This window comes from Protopterus annectens, chromosome 2.part2 (assembly GCF_019279795.1).
Source record: "Protopterus annectens isolate FY-2018-M chromosome 2.part2, PAN1.0, whole genome shotgun sequence".
Taxonomy (NCBI): Eukaryota; Metazoa; Chordata; order Ceratodontiformes; family Protopteridae; genus Protopterus; species Protopterus annectens.
In genome coordinates, this window is record NC_056730.1 from 724,577,863 (window position 1) to 724,593,212 (window position 15,350).

A 15,350-nucleotide genomic window follows, 5' to 3' on the forward strand; every position below is an offset into this window, starting at 1 on the left:
AGATAATTTAATGGCTGCAATGCAGTTTTAAGAATAGTTTGACAAGTGTACTTCACCAATGTTGCAGTTACATTAATACTTCAAAATTCATAGTAAGGTATACTGAGCGTTCTATACATACACAATATTAATTTATATATATAACTTGAAAATGCATGGAATGATTTTTAACATCATGAAAAAATTTAATGATGAAACAGATGACAGAGAAAATATATACAGAATGTAAGTAAAAAATGTGATGTCAGCATGAAGATCATAGGTGGTTATTAGGCACTTGGTCCAGAGGACAAATGTGCAGCCTAGTCCAACTAATCAATTGCCCCAGAGCACTGTTTCTGCTCAGTCATGCAGATGGCAAATGGAGGTTATGATAATTAAATGTGCTACAGGAAGCAGCTCTTTAACAGCTAATTCCATTAACTGTTGGTGCTAACTCCCAGGTAGGGAAGATACCTGGTTACCAAAGCCCTGTGAATAATAGTGTTATAGTACTGATGATATAAAACCTTGAAGTTAAGCCCTACAGTATTTTACCTTAGCAATCAAGTAGGCTTTCTCTGTTAATTAACATCACATAACTTAACATTATTATTATTATTATTATTATTATTATTATTATCATTTAATCCCCCTTTGCCCATTTTTTTACATGAGGTCAGGGTGTCATGTCAGTTGTGGCCATCTCTCCGAATTTGGTGTCACTCTCCTCCCTTCTTTGACAGTTATGCCTGACTCTCACTGGTCTTCTCTCACTCAGTCCATCCACCTCTTTGCTGGACACCCTTGTTTCCTCTTGCCTTCTTCCCATCTGTCCCAAATCTTCTTCACTATATTATCTTCTCCCCTGTTCTTTTTTCCTTCTCCACAATTGGAGCTACTTTGACTTGTGCTCATTGTCCATATTTATTCGTCTGTCACAAAGTGCGCATTCTAACACCCATCTCCGGCACTCCATCAGTGTACATTCTGACAACCATCTCCGGCACTCCATCAGTGTGCATTCTAATACCCATCTCTGGCACTCCATCAGTGTACATTCTAACCCCCATCTCCGTCACTCCATCAGTGTACATTCTGACAACCATCTCCGGCACTCCATCAGTGTGCATTCTAACACCCATCTCCGGCACTCCATCAGTGTGCATTCTAACACCCATCTCCGGCACTCCATCAGTGTACATTCTGACAACCATCTCCAGCACTCCATCAGTGTGCATTCTAACACCCATCTCCGGCACTCCATCAGTGTGCATTCTAACACCCATCTCCGGCACTCCATCAGTGTACATTCTGACAACCATCTCCGGCACTCCATCAGTGTGCATTCTAACACCCATCTCCGGCATTCCATCAGTGTACATTCTGACACCCATCTCCGGCACTCCATCAGTGTGCATTCTAACACCCATCTCCGGCACTCCATCAGTGTACATTCTAACACCCATCTCCGGCACTCCATCAGTGTGCATTCTAACAACCATCTCCGGCACTCCATCTCCATCACCTCATGCTTCCTCAATTGCTCCACTTTTAAAGCTCAGGTTTCTGTACTATACATTAGTACTGGTCACACCACTGTTTTGTACATCTTAACTTTTCAGCTTCATTGGCATTCTTCTGTCATACACTACCCCCGTCACCCTGTGCTAGTTGGCTACAGCCCTTGATGCATGCCCACTCCCACTAGGGAACCCCTCTGTGAGACCAAACATTGTTTGTACTTCAGTCATTGGGTCCTTGTACATAGCCAGGATTAAGTCTATCATTCTGAGGCTTCAAACCAGCACAGAGCTACCCAAATCATCTCATTTCAGACATTGTCATATGCTTTCTGCAGGTCAAGAAATACCCAGATGGACTCTTTCTGCATCTCTAGCCTCTTTCCAACTATCTGTCTCATTGTAAACATTGGGTCGGTTGTGCTACATCTTGATGTGAATCCAAACTGCTCATCCCCCATCTTATTTTCCACTAATTTGCATATTCATTTATCAATCACCCTTTCCAGAACTTTCATTTTTATTTTTATTTCACTAATCCTTTTGTTGACCAGGTTTGTCCCAGTAGACCAGCAGTCTCTTTTCAGGGCAGACCTGAGGTGGTATTTCTATCACTATGGGAAATTTGTCCAGGGCATTGAAGAACTTCTTCTACTCTCTGGAGCTCCTAGATGGGGCCAGAGGGCTCCTATAGCAGCAAGGAAGAGGCCTACAGAAAGCAGCGGCATGGAGGAGAGTAAAGTGTGGAGTGTTTGGAAGTAGAAAATGTGAACTTGGAGAAAAATGTATTCAATATGGAGTATCAGAATGCAGATAAAGATTCCTGTGTGGTGTATAAGCAGCATTTTGAATGGGTAATGTAGTGGGTGAATCTGTTGGAATGGCGCAGATAACAGAACTGGTGTCATGAGGGCTTTCAGGTGATGTTCTGTTGGAAATAATCATGCAGGATGATGCAGGTGACAGTTCTGCTCTTTCATGGGTTGAGATGGCAGATAACATTTTAGAAGTGCTGAGGATGGTAATGGGGGAAGGAACCTGTTGATGTGGCAGCAGGGAATGCAGCAGTTAAAACTTTTGCAGCAGTGACAGCAAGTGAAAAAGCAGCACCAGACTGTAAGCAAAACTGTTATTAAAAAGAAAAGAATAACAACCATGAGAATTGTTTGTGTCTTTCGGCTTATCCCGGTTAGGGGTCGCCACAGCGGAACTCCAGTCCACTAATGATTGGTAGTGGATTTTTACGTGCCGAGTTACCAGCCCTGACGCACAACCTTCAACGAAGGCATGCCCCATTCATGCATGCCTCCACACAGAAGACGCTTTAGCTGAGAATTGAACGAGAGAACGTCTTGCTGTGAGGCAACAATGCTACAGCAGCACCACCACCACCTCAGTACTTAACAACCATGAGAATAAGAACAGAAAATAACACTGTAATAGTATGGGACAATTTGACAACTGTTCCGTGCTTAAAAGCTCAATAAATCCAGTCTTTTATAAATACTGTGACAGGCAATTTTTGTGACTTAACATTTGAAACTAAGGAACTAATGAAATTTCTGGAACTGTATAATAAAAAGAAGGATATTTATCTGTGAAATGATTATTTCTTTTCTGGTAGTAACTTAAATGTAAAAAAAAATGTCACTTTGCAGTTTAGAATTGATGAACTGAAAGAAGAGGATGCTAAAATGCACACCGAGTTTATGTAAAACTGTTAATAACATTGTGAACATTAGAGATGAGAGAAGCTTGTGGAATGGAGGGTAGAGATTGGAAGCTGTTTTGAAATATGAAAAAAGGTGAAACACTTACCAAGTGTTATTTTTGTGGCTGGTCACAGAGGGACATTAATATATGCTGGACAGCCTAAATCATATTTTTTGTGGGAACATTTCACATTTAAGCAATGAATGTGAAAAGATACAGTGTAACCAGTGTGGGAAGAAAAGCATACAATGAGAACCTGGGTAGCTGAATGCAGGCTGTGTAAAAAAACAACTCTTTTGGAAGGATTGTCAATGCCAAATAATGAATAATGAAAAAAGAAAGGGAAAGAGAAGAAAACATATTTAAGGAAGGACAACAAGAGACTGAGGGAGAGGGTGAACTAGATGAAGAAGAAACTGAAGATGAAAAAATATGGAGGGGGAAGGAGGAAAGAGATTGAATGCAAGAAGAGAGTTCAGGAGAAGGTATTGACACTAACAATATTTTGAAGTTCAAGCCAGTGAAAAATCTGATTCTGACGATTATAAATGCGGGAAAAATATTAACTGGGGGAAGAGTAACATAAGAAAATGAAAATTTAAAAATATTCCTCCTAAACATAAAAAAGAAGGAAAAGCAACAATTTTAGAGTACTTTCACTAAATGTAAAAAGTATTATTAAGAATAGGGATACTGGAATTGCATGCTAAATGTGATATGGATGTTATTCTGTTAGATAATGTACCATTTCTGGCGAGTGAAAAAGACTGCATACATAAAAATTGTATGTCGGAAAGTAATATGGCACTTAGGAAGTGAAAGTTGTTCTGGAGTGGCTGCGTTGTATAAAAAAACAGTAAAAATACTAGATATAACTTTAGTAATGATTGGAAGGTTAAGTGTTGTGGAAGTGAAGTGGAAAGAACATGTCTATAGAATTATTGTATTATATGCACATATACGTAGCAAGGAAATAGATAATTTGTCTCATCAAATATTAGATTATGTGGTGTTTGACATGATTTAAAATGATTTGTGGGGAAGATGAAAAAAAAAAAACAAGGGAAAATATATAAATCAATGCAGGAAATGATAAAATGTGGCAAATTAGCTGTGTGGAACAAAAGTCAATGGACTTATAGAAGGGAAACACCTTGAAATTGATTATTTTGTATTATATGACCCCCTATTAATATTCCAAAACGTGCACGCTGATTGGTCAGCGTGCACGTTGTAAATCAGAGTTATAGTAATGGAAAAAGGTCCGGTCACTCAGACTTTTTTCATTAGTATAACTCTTTTTTTTACAGCAATGGAGAATGCAAGATCTCCATTGCTTTTTACAACCTATCTCGCTATGTTAAATGAGTTTAACATAGCGAGACAGCTTTAAAAAAAGCAACGGAGCATCTCCGTTGCTTTTTTTAAAGCTGTCTCACTATGTTAACCCACTTAACATAGTGAGACACTTTAAAAAGCAATGGAGATCTTGCTTACTCCGTTGCTTTTTTCAAAACTGTCCCGCTATGTTAAATAGGTTTAACATAGCGAGACAGCTTTAAAAAAAGCAACGGAGGTTCTCAGTTGCTTTTTTTAAAGCTGTGTCGCTATGTTAAACTCATTTAACATAGCGAGACAGGTTGTAAAAAGCAACAGAGATCTTGCTTTCTCCGTTGTTTTTGCCCACAGTTCTGATGTACTGCATAAGTATACGCATGCACAGTACATCAAAACTGCCGCAGAATACCAGACAGCTGCGGAAGGGCAGCAAGGAGGCATTATACAATGCCATTATTTAAGAAAAGTAATTATATTTTTTCTTAAATAATGTCATTGTGTAATAGCAATAACCCACTTCTGGATGTAGTAATGCTTGATTTACCCACGGTTGTCTTTGTATGGCCACTCGGGCTTCGCCCTCATGACCAAACCACACCAACCGTGAGTAAATCCAGCATTACCCACACCCAGGCATGGGTTATTGCTATATTATCAGAAGGCTTTGGGGTAGCAGATGATGTTACAGTTGTGATGAGTTTTTCAGACCATTTAGCAATATGGATGGAGGTGATGGAAGAAAGGGGGTTATATTAAAATAAGAAGGGGAATATAAAGAATAAATGAATATTTATGGGCTGAAACTGGAGCATAAGAAGTATTGTAGTTATGAAAGTATGATGTAACCATGAACAACTTCAATAAAAACTGGACTGAGTGGTGGCTTGAGTTTAAAAGAAGCATAAAACATTTTTTTTCAGTGACAGGATGAGGGAAGAAAGGAAGACAAAGTGAAGTTTGGGACAATTTATAAAAATGTATAACAGAATTTACAAAATAATACAACAGAATATTATGATATAGAAAAAGAGATATACAAAAGAAATCAAGAAAAAAATAAGTAATTACTGTTTAAACAGAGATATCAGCATGTGGAAATATGTATAAGATTATAAGGATGGAAAATAAGAGAATGGAAAGTAAAGAAATTTCCAGAACAAGTAAAGGAAGAATTTGAAAAAGAAATTGATATTAGTGAATTAAATGAAGTACTTAGGAAAGTAAATGTTGACTAAGTATCAAATCCACATGTTATAGGGCAAGGAATGTACAATAAATTAATGGATGGGCAAAAAAAATATTTTGTAAATATACCGAATGAATGGATAAAGGAAGGGTTTGTTTACAAAGAGCTATGCAGTGGGATAATAAAATGTATATAGAAGAAAAATGAAAAGAATGAAATAGAAAACTGGAGGTCCGTGACACTAAATAACACACAGTATAATTTCTTTATGGGAATAGTACAGAGAAGAATGAAAGGAAGAAGAATGTATGCATGGCATAAAAGAGACGAGATGTCAAGAATTGTTATTAGTTGTAAGAGAAATGGTGGATGATGTTTTAAGAAAAAGGGAGGATGTGAAACATATAGCAGGTGATATTAGCAATGCATTTCCTACAGTAGGACATGATCATTTGTGGGATGTTTTAGAGAACTATGGAATAGGTAACAGAATTAGGAGAGTGTGTATGGTGAAACTGTTAGTAAATTATTGCCTGAGTAGAGAAATATGCATGAAGTATGGTATAAGACAAAGATGTCCCATGAGTGGAATATTGTTTGCATTGGTGATAAATAGGATAGTGAGTAAAGTAGCTTACAAAATGAAAGATGTCAGATACGTGATGCAAAAGTGGGCGGTGATACTGGTGGTTTTGACATATGCAGACAATATAGTTTTGGTTGCTAAGAACCAAGTTTGGATGAGTCAAGTGCTGGTTTGTCTGAATGGATGTTTAAAGGAAATGGGAATGACCATTAATAAAGATAAAAGTAAAGGTTTAGGTGAAGTGGTGAAAACTGAGGGTTTATACTTTTTCAGTGAATGAAGTTTGGAGAAAATTATGATCCAATGGAAGGGTTTGATAAAAGAAAGGAAAGAAATATGTCTTCAGTGGAGGATGCATAGATTAGCATTCAGAAAAAAAGTTGCATCTGGTGAATTTAGTATTAATGGGAAAACTAGCACTTATGTCAATTTTTTATATGATCCCAGTAAGATATGAAAAGGAAATTGTGCATTTGGTGTTTTCTTTCTTATGTGGTTCAGGATTAAACCCAGTGAAAAACGGTGTGTTATACATGCGTGGAAATGAAGTGGGATGGGAATTATTAAATACAGTAGTTTATTTTGCTTCTTTAAACTTGTGTAGAATATTAAAGTGGGTAAAGGAAGAAACGGAGAATGAAGAAAATGAACATTTAATAGGGAGAATCTTCTTCTGCTTCTGCTTCTTCCGGCTTTTCCCGGTTAAGGGTCGCCACAGCGGATCATCTGTCCGCTCAACTGGGAAATGATGAGAATAAGAAAAAGAGAAAAAAGAATATGTAAATAAAGAAATTAAATAATATCAAGAAAAATCGTAATATGGAAAATAATAGTTGATAATATACAGAAATATAGAAGGATACGGTGTAATAATTATTATGTAAAGCTATGGGAATATTTACCAGAAGAGATTAAAACCATTAAGATAAGGAAAAGTGGTATGCAAAGATAGTACAGTGATACGATTATGCCATATAAAAAGTTGAAAGAGTGTGTTTATTTTCTATGGCGAAAGAGACAACAGAGTACGTCTTTTAATGTAAAAGATTTGTGAAACTGTGGAAAAGTAATGTGAAGAAAATTGCTTTGAGAATATTAATGGCTTAAAGAGTATTGATATAAATGTGATTATGTATGGATATTATGGGCATAAGAAGAAAGAATATGTGAGAAGGGCAGAATTTATTTTATGTTTTATATATATATATATATATATATATATATATATATATATATATATATGTTATATATGGGTTATTTGGAATGAAAGACTGAATGAAATTGTGTTTAATGGCAAATGGATTTTGGAAAATATATTGCTAAAAATCAGATTATGGCTGTGAAAGAGTATGAGTAAATTACAGAAGAATAACAATGAGGGTGTTATATGAAAAATCCTAAATAGTAAGAGATGGAAATGCATACATGTGTGCCTGTAAATAAATACATTTTGTAAATAAGTAAATAATGTTTTTTATGTTGCGTTAAATAAAGTACCCCTACTCTTTTCAATAGGTGCTATAGGATCTTTTCCATACATTTGTGCTGCCATCAGCTCAAACAAATGGTATATTGGGTTAATGTCTCAGCTGAAGGATGACACACTCAGTAGTGCCACCCCCCCCACCACCACCACCACCATGCTGCTCTCCCTGTCAACAATCCACATATCTGGTGTGGAAATAAAACCCACACCACAGCCTTCTGCACCAAAGGCAAGTGTGCTACCTATTCTACTGCAGAATCATGTGCTGTGTGACAGGAGTTTGATGTCTATGTACTGACCAGAATTTTGGATGTCCCTTTTGCTCCTGACACTAGTATGCTTATTCTCCAGTATTCTGGGATATGCCTTTCTCTCCACACTGCTATAAGTACTCTCAAGAGCCATTTCTCCCCTATCTCACCAAACATCTGCATCTGCTGTGACCTCATCTGAGCCTGCTGTTTCCCTGACTTCATCTTCCTTCTATGGTGTGCTCCTCATCTTCTTTCATTATAAACTGTGGCTGGGCCTTCTATGGGGTTTTCTCCATCCATTCATTAGGCTCCCCAGTGGACAGGTAAGTTGTATTATTATTATGATTATTATTATTATTATTATTATTGTCATTATTATTATTATCATCATCATTATTATCAACATAATCTTGCCCTCTTAAGTTTTTTAAGCTTAAAGTAATTATGTCAAATCAGCTGTTTCTTGAAAGACAGGAAGACTGAAACTTAAATGACTATCATTTATCAAATTTAGTTCTCACCATAGCTCTCAACCTCTTAGCACAAAAATAGTGGGCAAAGCCAATAATGGGGAAATACAGCCCCAAAAATAGGGGCACAATATTATCTTATAAACTTAGAAAATTGCTAGAATAAAAGGTTTTGTGTTACCATGCATTTTCTGAAGAATATGAAGTCTGAAATTCAAATGGCTGCCATTATTTAGTGAATTCAGTCCTTCACTGACTACAAAAATCCAGAAAACCACAGATTTTATTAGGAGCAGAACAGAACTGAACAAAAATATGAGGCAAAACTTGGGACAGTTTTCACAAGTGGTGGTGGGTAGGGAATTCAGGCTCTTGCTACCTGTACCCAAGGTACAGAGTTTAAGCGAGCCTGAGTAACTCTAGCCACCAGGTATATTTAACTGGGGCATTACACACACACACACACACACACACACACACACACACACACACACACACACACACTATATTCCCTTGCAGCTTCATTCACACACAGTACCGGTATATTCCCTTACAGGTCCTGGAGGCATCCCTTGCTTGTAATAAATACAAATTTCCTTCCCTTGCAGCTCTCAGTAGCTATTCATGTCGTACGTGCAGAACTTGCCAAGCATGCATGCGCAGTTCGAGTTCCAGGACTTCCCTAATTATTTTATTTTTTAAAATTCTTTTTCTTTTATTTTATAGCTGGGGGGCTGCAGTCCAGCATGAGACAGCCCTGGAAAATAGTCCCAATAAAAGTAGAATAAAATAGTAAAATCCTGACGAAACAGTCACAACTAGAAATAAAAAAAACTTTAATGAAGAGAAATAAAATGAAAGTACTTTTTTTTTCTCTAAGACTGTTCTTCAGACATTTCATAATGCAAACAAATACATTACTTATACAAATATGAGAAGGTAATATGATCTTAATCATTCATGTAGGCTTCAGTTTTGCAAAACAGGCTTTAAAGAAACTGTGTCACTCAAACTATGACAGACCATTGCCTGTAACCTAATAATCCAATCTACCTACAACTTTTCCAAGCCATTACTTATATTACCACCTCCCAAATTCACATTAAGAATGTTAAGACTAAAACCTTAAACTTATTTTCAGACCCAGCAGATTCAACATGTTTTGCTAAAGTATTCATGCGATTTTGCTTTTTAGTATCATGGACATGTTCACTTATTCTCTCTCCCTCAATGTCCTATTTGTTTTACTTATATAAAAACACTGGCATTTGGCAACTTGCTACATAAACCACATTAATTGCATTACAATAGGCATAACTGTCTGCTCTAAATGCTTTCTTAATTATTGGATACATAAACATAGATTCCTTCAAAGTATATAAACGGTAATTACAATTATAGGAAGGAAAAAACATTTCTTGCTGTTCTTTACCTAAGTCATATTATATTCATTTTTATTATGTAAACATGCCTTCAGAGATTGTGTATTTTTAAATGTAAATACTGGGGTCATACCTACCAATTTCTTGATGTTATTATTAACCATCAAAATAGTTGTTTAACAACTGAATATCTCACAAGATGTGCAACTTACAGTGCAAATATCAATGACAGTTTTTTCTCAACAACATCTAAAGTTTCACTTGATGCCATGCAAACATTTGTAAGTTGTTTGTCTTTTGAAGTATTAAGTACATAAATAAACGTTGCTTATTTTCATAATTGCTAACAAACAACTAACAGTATTTCCAGTGTAGTGCTATATAAGTGAACATTCACAATGCATTTTCGTCTCTCCACCATGGCATTTAACACCATACCCATCAACAGCATATGTCTGTCAGTTATGAAAATATGAACATAAATATGAATAAGTGGCAAACTGTGAATAATTTTTCTACTGCAGGTCATCCTAGATTGATGACCTTAGTAACATTTTGGTAACTACTCCTTGACCTTTTTAATGCTGTCTTTTATTACCTGCTAAGTCACTTAGTTAATAAAGCCAAACAAAAAAAAACTGTTCTGGACATTATAAGTGGCTGTGGATGTTAACTAGAAGTATACTGAAAATGAACTATGGGCTTGAATGAGTTAACAGTGATCAAATGACAGAGGAGATCAGTCACTTTTGTCAAACGACTGCTTCAGTACCCTTCAGTTTCAACCATTTTGTTGTCTGTCTAAACCTCAGATCTGTGAAGTGATCAGAAGGTTCTGGCCGGTGTTGACAGAGAATGTAAAAGTGAGGAACATTGTAGGTGAACAACCAAGGTTGTTTTTTAAGAATAGGAAGAATATTAAAGGGTTTCTGTGCGTTAGGGATGGTTTTGAAAGGAAACATAAGTTCTATAAGAAAGGAACGGCCAAATGTGGGAAGTATAAAGCCTGTCAATATATAGATAGCAGTAACATTTTTGTACATCCTGTATCTAGAACTAATCACTTGCTTAAGGCTAGTGTCACTTACAACACTCGACATTTGGTTTACCTAGCAACCTGCTGAAAATGTTCAGCGTTTTATATTGGAAAGATGGACCAGGGCTTGAAGGATAGAGTTATGCGACTCTGAGGGATATTAAGCATAAACATTTTGAAAATGTATTGGCTTATCATGTCGTAGATTGTCCTGAACATAGTTTTATGTTTAACGCTTTAGAATGCAGTTACAGATTAGAGAGGCAGAGATATAAAGAATCACATGGAGATGTGCGAAGTAAGTTGGATAGTGAATTTAAGGGCTGACCGCCCCCGTGGACTAAATACAATGGTTCAGTTTAAACCAATTTTGCAGAATACACATAGATGTCTTACCACAGGTTAAACAAAGGAGGCTCGTCATATTTAAATGTCATGATTAGCTGCTATGGTTTTGACCAAAAGAGGTGCAGGATTGGATAATGAGTAGGTGTTGCCTGCAAAGCATGGTTATGATTGGTTGAGCTTTATTTAATATTGGTTAGAGAGCTATGGAGAATACGATCTGAGGAAGGCTGAATAGCTGAAAGTGCTAATCATCTAGAGCTCTCATTTGTGTTGGAAGTCCTCTTACTATTTGTCTTTTATTTTATTTTAATAAAAAGAAGTTTTTAGCTGTGGTGGTTCACCCAGGAGATTTATCTAAGTTAAACAATTGTTCTGTCTGGTGCACCTTTGGCAGTCTCTAGTTTCCTTTTACATTTTGTGTTTTATTCATGAGCTGCCCATGGCTGAAAGTAACTCTGCTGCTGCAACAGCTTGAACGGCAAAGAATCTACACAAAATAAGCCAATATCTGAGCTTTAGGTGAGCAAACTAATCCTCTATTGGGTTTAAATCTGGATGTAGAGAACACAGAAGTAATAGATCTTACTGTGAATGATGAAAGCTTTACTCAAGTGCTGGGGAAAGTGGAAGACACAGCCTGTCTTCTCAAGAGACTTCAGTGGTAGCGTTTTCACATGGAAGCCAGTATGCACTACCAAATTATACCCAGAGGAATGCGTGTTAAGTGTTTACCTAGTTATGGTAATCACTACCCAGAATTACTATCGCAATGGCAAGTCATAAATCTGGAAACTAGTTTCAGATATATGCGCTTGCTTATTGAATTTTTTAAACCTGAGGAAAGAAAGTTAGTGGAGCTCATTGAAAGTAAACTAGCTGCCTTGGAACAAATTAATCTGACCAAGAACTGCTTGCAGAGAATAGAAGCATTGCAATTTAATCTTAACCTGTATGCAGAGAATAGAAACATTGCAATTTAATCTTAACCTGTATGCAGAGAATAGAAACATTGCAATTTAATCTTAACTGTTGCTGTGCCCACTGAATGGCGCACAGCAACAGTTATCTCACTCCACAAAGGGGGAGCCACCACTGATCCCAGGAACTATCAACCTGTTAGCCTGATGAGCCTGGTCTGCAAGACTATGGAACGTATCATCATGGAATTCATAAACAAAGACATTGGTAACCTCCAAACTCTGGATCCCATCCAGTTCGGGTTTGTGAAAGGCAGATCATGCCTCCTGAACCTGATCAACTTCTTTGAGGCAGTCACCAAAGCTGTAGATGAGGGTAAGGTGGTTCACGCAGCCTATTTTGACGTTGCCAAGGCTTTCGACACCATCTGGAATTCCATTCTGGAATTATAGCTAAACTCACTAAACTAGGTATAAATCCCTACGTCACAAGATGGGTTGCCAACTGGCTCACTGACAGAACCCACACTGTAAAAGTTGCAGAATCCAAATCTGACCTCAAAGCAGTGACAAGTGGAGTACCACAGGGTTCCATCCTGGGATATCTCCTGTTTGTATCTACTTCTCTGAAGTACAGGCTAACACAGAACACCTCTGGCTAACAAAGTTCACAGATGACTGCAAACTAGGAGCCATAGTCAAGTCCCCAAATGATGTGGACATCCTACAGAAGGGCCTCACCGAGACAGATGCCAGGTGTCAGAGCTATAGCCTCAAGCTCAATGCCAAAAAGTGCAGTGTCATACCTTTGGTAAAAACTCTGTACCCATGAACTACCACATAGGCAGCAATCTACTTAACACTGAATGTGTGATAAGAGACCTTGGAACCCAGGTGGACAGTAGTCCTTTGATAGTCACGTTGCCACAGTAGTCAGGAAGTCCTTCTACGTGGCACACCTCATCATAAAAAGGTTCTCATCCAGGAAAAAAGAGATCATTGTTTCCCTCTACTCGACACTCATTAGACCCATTATAGAGTACAACGCCCCTTTTGGAATGTACCTCACAAGACATCTGCAGCAGATGGAAAGACCACAGAAGTACCTCACAAAGAGGATTACTGGCCTCAAACAAATGCCCTACACTGACCACCTCAAAAACCTCCAGCTTTACTCCATAGCATATCGCCTACTCTGAGGTGATCTCTGCCTAACATATAAAGCTATGTCAAACCCAGAGCTGTTGGACATGCTACACCTAAAGAAATCCCAATCCCTCTGAGCTACACACTCTAGGCACCTAAACCTTGTCACCACAATAAACAGGACATGCTAGAGGGATAGATTCCTGACCCAGAGAATTCCCATATTCTGGAACAGGCTACCCATCTATGTTAAGCAAAGTTTTTCATTAGCACTCTTCAAGAAAAATCTTGATGAGTGGATGGGAAATAGGAAATACACCCCGGGGATCACTTCTGTGTCTCTGCTAGGCAGTGGCACAGGAAAATAACTTTCTTGGGTGGCATAAGCCAGCGACCTTGTTGGCTAGGCTTACGTAGGCCCTTGGGCCGATAGCCTAGTACCTACCTATGAACCTATGAACCTATGATACCAAATTAAATGAGCAAAATAAGAAAAATCTAGCTAGAGACCATCAAGATTTTAAAAAAGGCCATATATTTGAATGGCCCAAACAGGAAAGCATGCAAAAGACATTTAAGAAATCTATGGTAAGCATAAATCAAGTATTGCAAGTGAGAATGCCTGTAAAGAGACTACATTCACCAATACGGAAGAAGTTAGAATGTATAAGGAAATGGTGGTTATTTCATCTACTTCATATAGTAGCCTGCCATCTATGAATTCTAATAATAATTTGATAGACCAAGAATCAATGGTTAACCTTTCTATCGGTACCGAACCTAAAGAAGGAGCAATACATGCTCCCCTTATGCATCAGCTACCATTTTTTATAAAACAACAGAACCACAGGAATCTGAGAGCATCCGGTCAAGAAAGGAAAAGGAAGAAACTGACCTTTTAAATGCTAATGAGTGCAACTTGATCATTAATTTATCACGGTTTTTGTTAAACCCAGAGCAAATACAGGTTTTAAGTAAAGGTCTTTCCTTTATTCCATTGTTACATTCAGATCTTAATGAATTTGTCACAGACTTGAAGCTCTTTGGAAGAAACATCACACTTAAAACTATTTTTGGGAACGATAGCCAAGACAAAATGCATATAAGAAACCAAATACTTTTGTGCCTGTTAACCTTCCTACAGTGGAGCTCTTCTTACGCTTATGTGAGAATGAAGTAAGCAAGATCAGAGGAGAAGTGAAGAACAGTGGACAGTTTCATAATGTGACCTTTAATGAACAAAAGCGCTGTTCCGGTTAAAAAGCAATCGAGATGTCATCATTAAACCGGCTAAGGAAGGGGCCATCATTGTACTGGAATCCACTTGGTACAGGAACAAAATGCAAGAAATGCTGAGAGATGAGCACACACATATAAAAACATCCAAAAGCAGGATCTGGGTAAGATGATTATTGTATTTCAGAATACTTTAATGGACTTGCTAATGGAGAGACGTTTGTCTAAGGATTTATATGATTTTTTTTAAATTAAGTACTATTCCTAGTATCAGTGGTTTGCCCAAAATGCATAAGACCTTGGATGATGCCCCCCCCCCCTTTGAAACCGATTTTGGCAGGAAGAGGTTGGATGACTGAACCACTGTCCACTTATGTAGAAAATGAGTTGAAGAAGGTTCAACCATAGGTGGATAGTGTTATTAAGGCTAGAAAACTTATCTGACAAAATGGAAAATATGGATAGTATTTTAGATTTGATCCTTGTAACTATGGACATTAATAGCCTGTTTACCATTATAAGAGAGTGCCTTGAGCAGACAGGGTTTAAATCTAACCTAATTTGCTCTCTGTTGGAATTAATCCTGGAAAATAATGTTTTTGTTTGTGGTAATAACTATTGTTGGCAAACATGGGCTGTAGCTATGGGTGCCCCCTGTGCTAATAGTTACTCAAACTTAGTTTTAGCGCAATGGGAGAAGAAACATATTCTGAATGGCATCAATCCTTGGCCTGGACATCTGGTGCATTA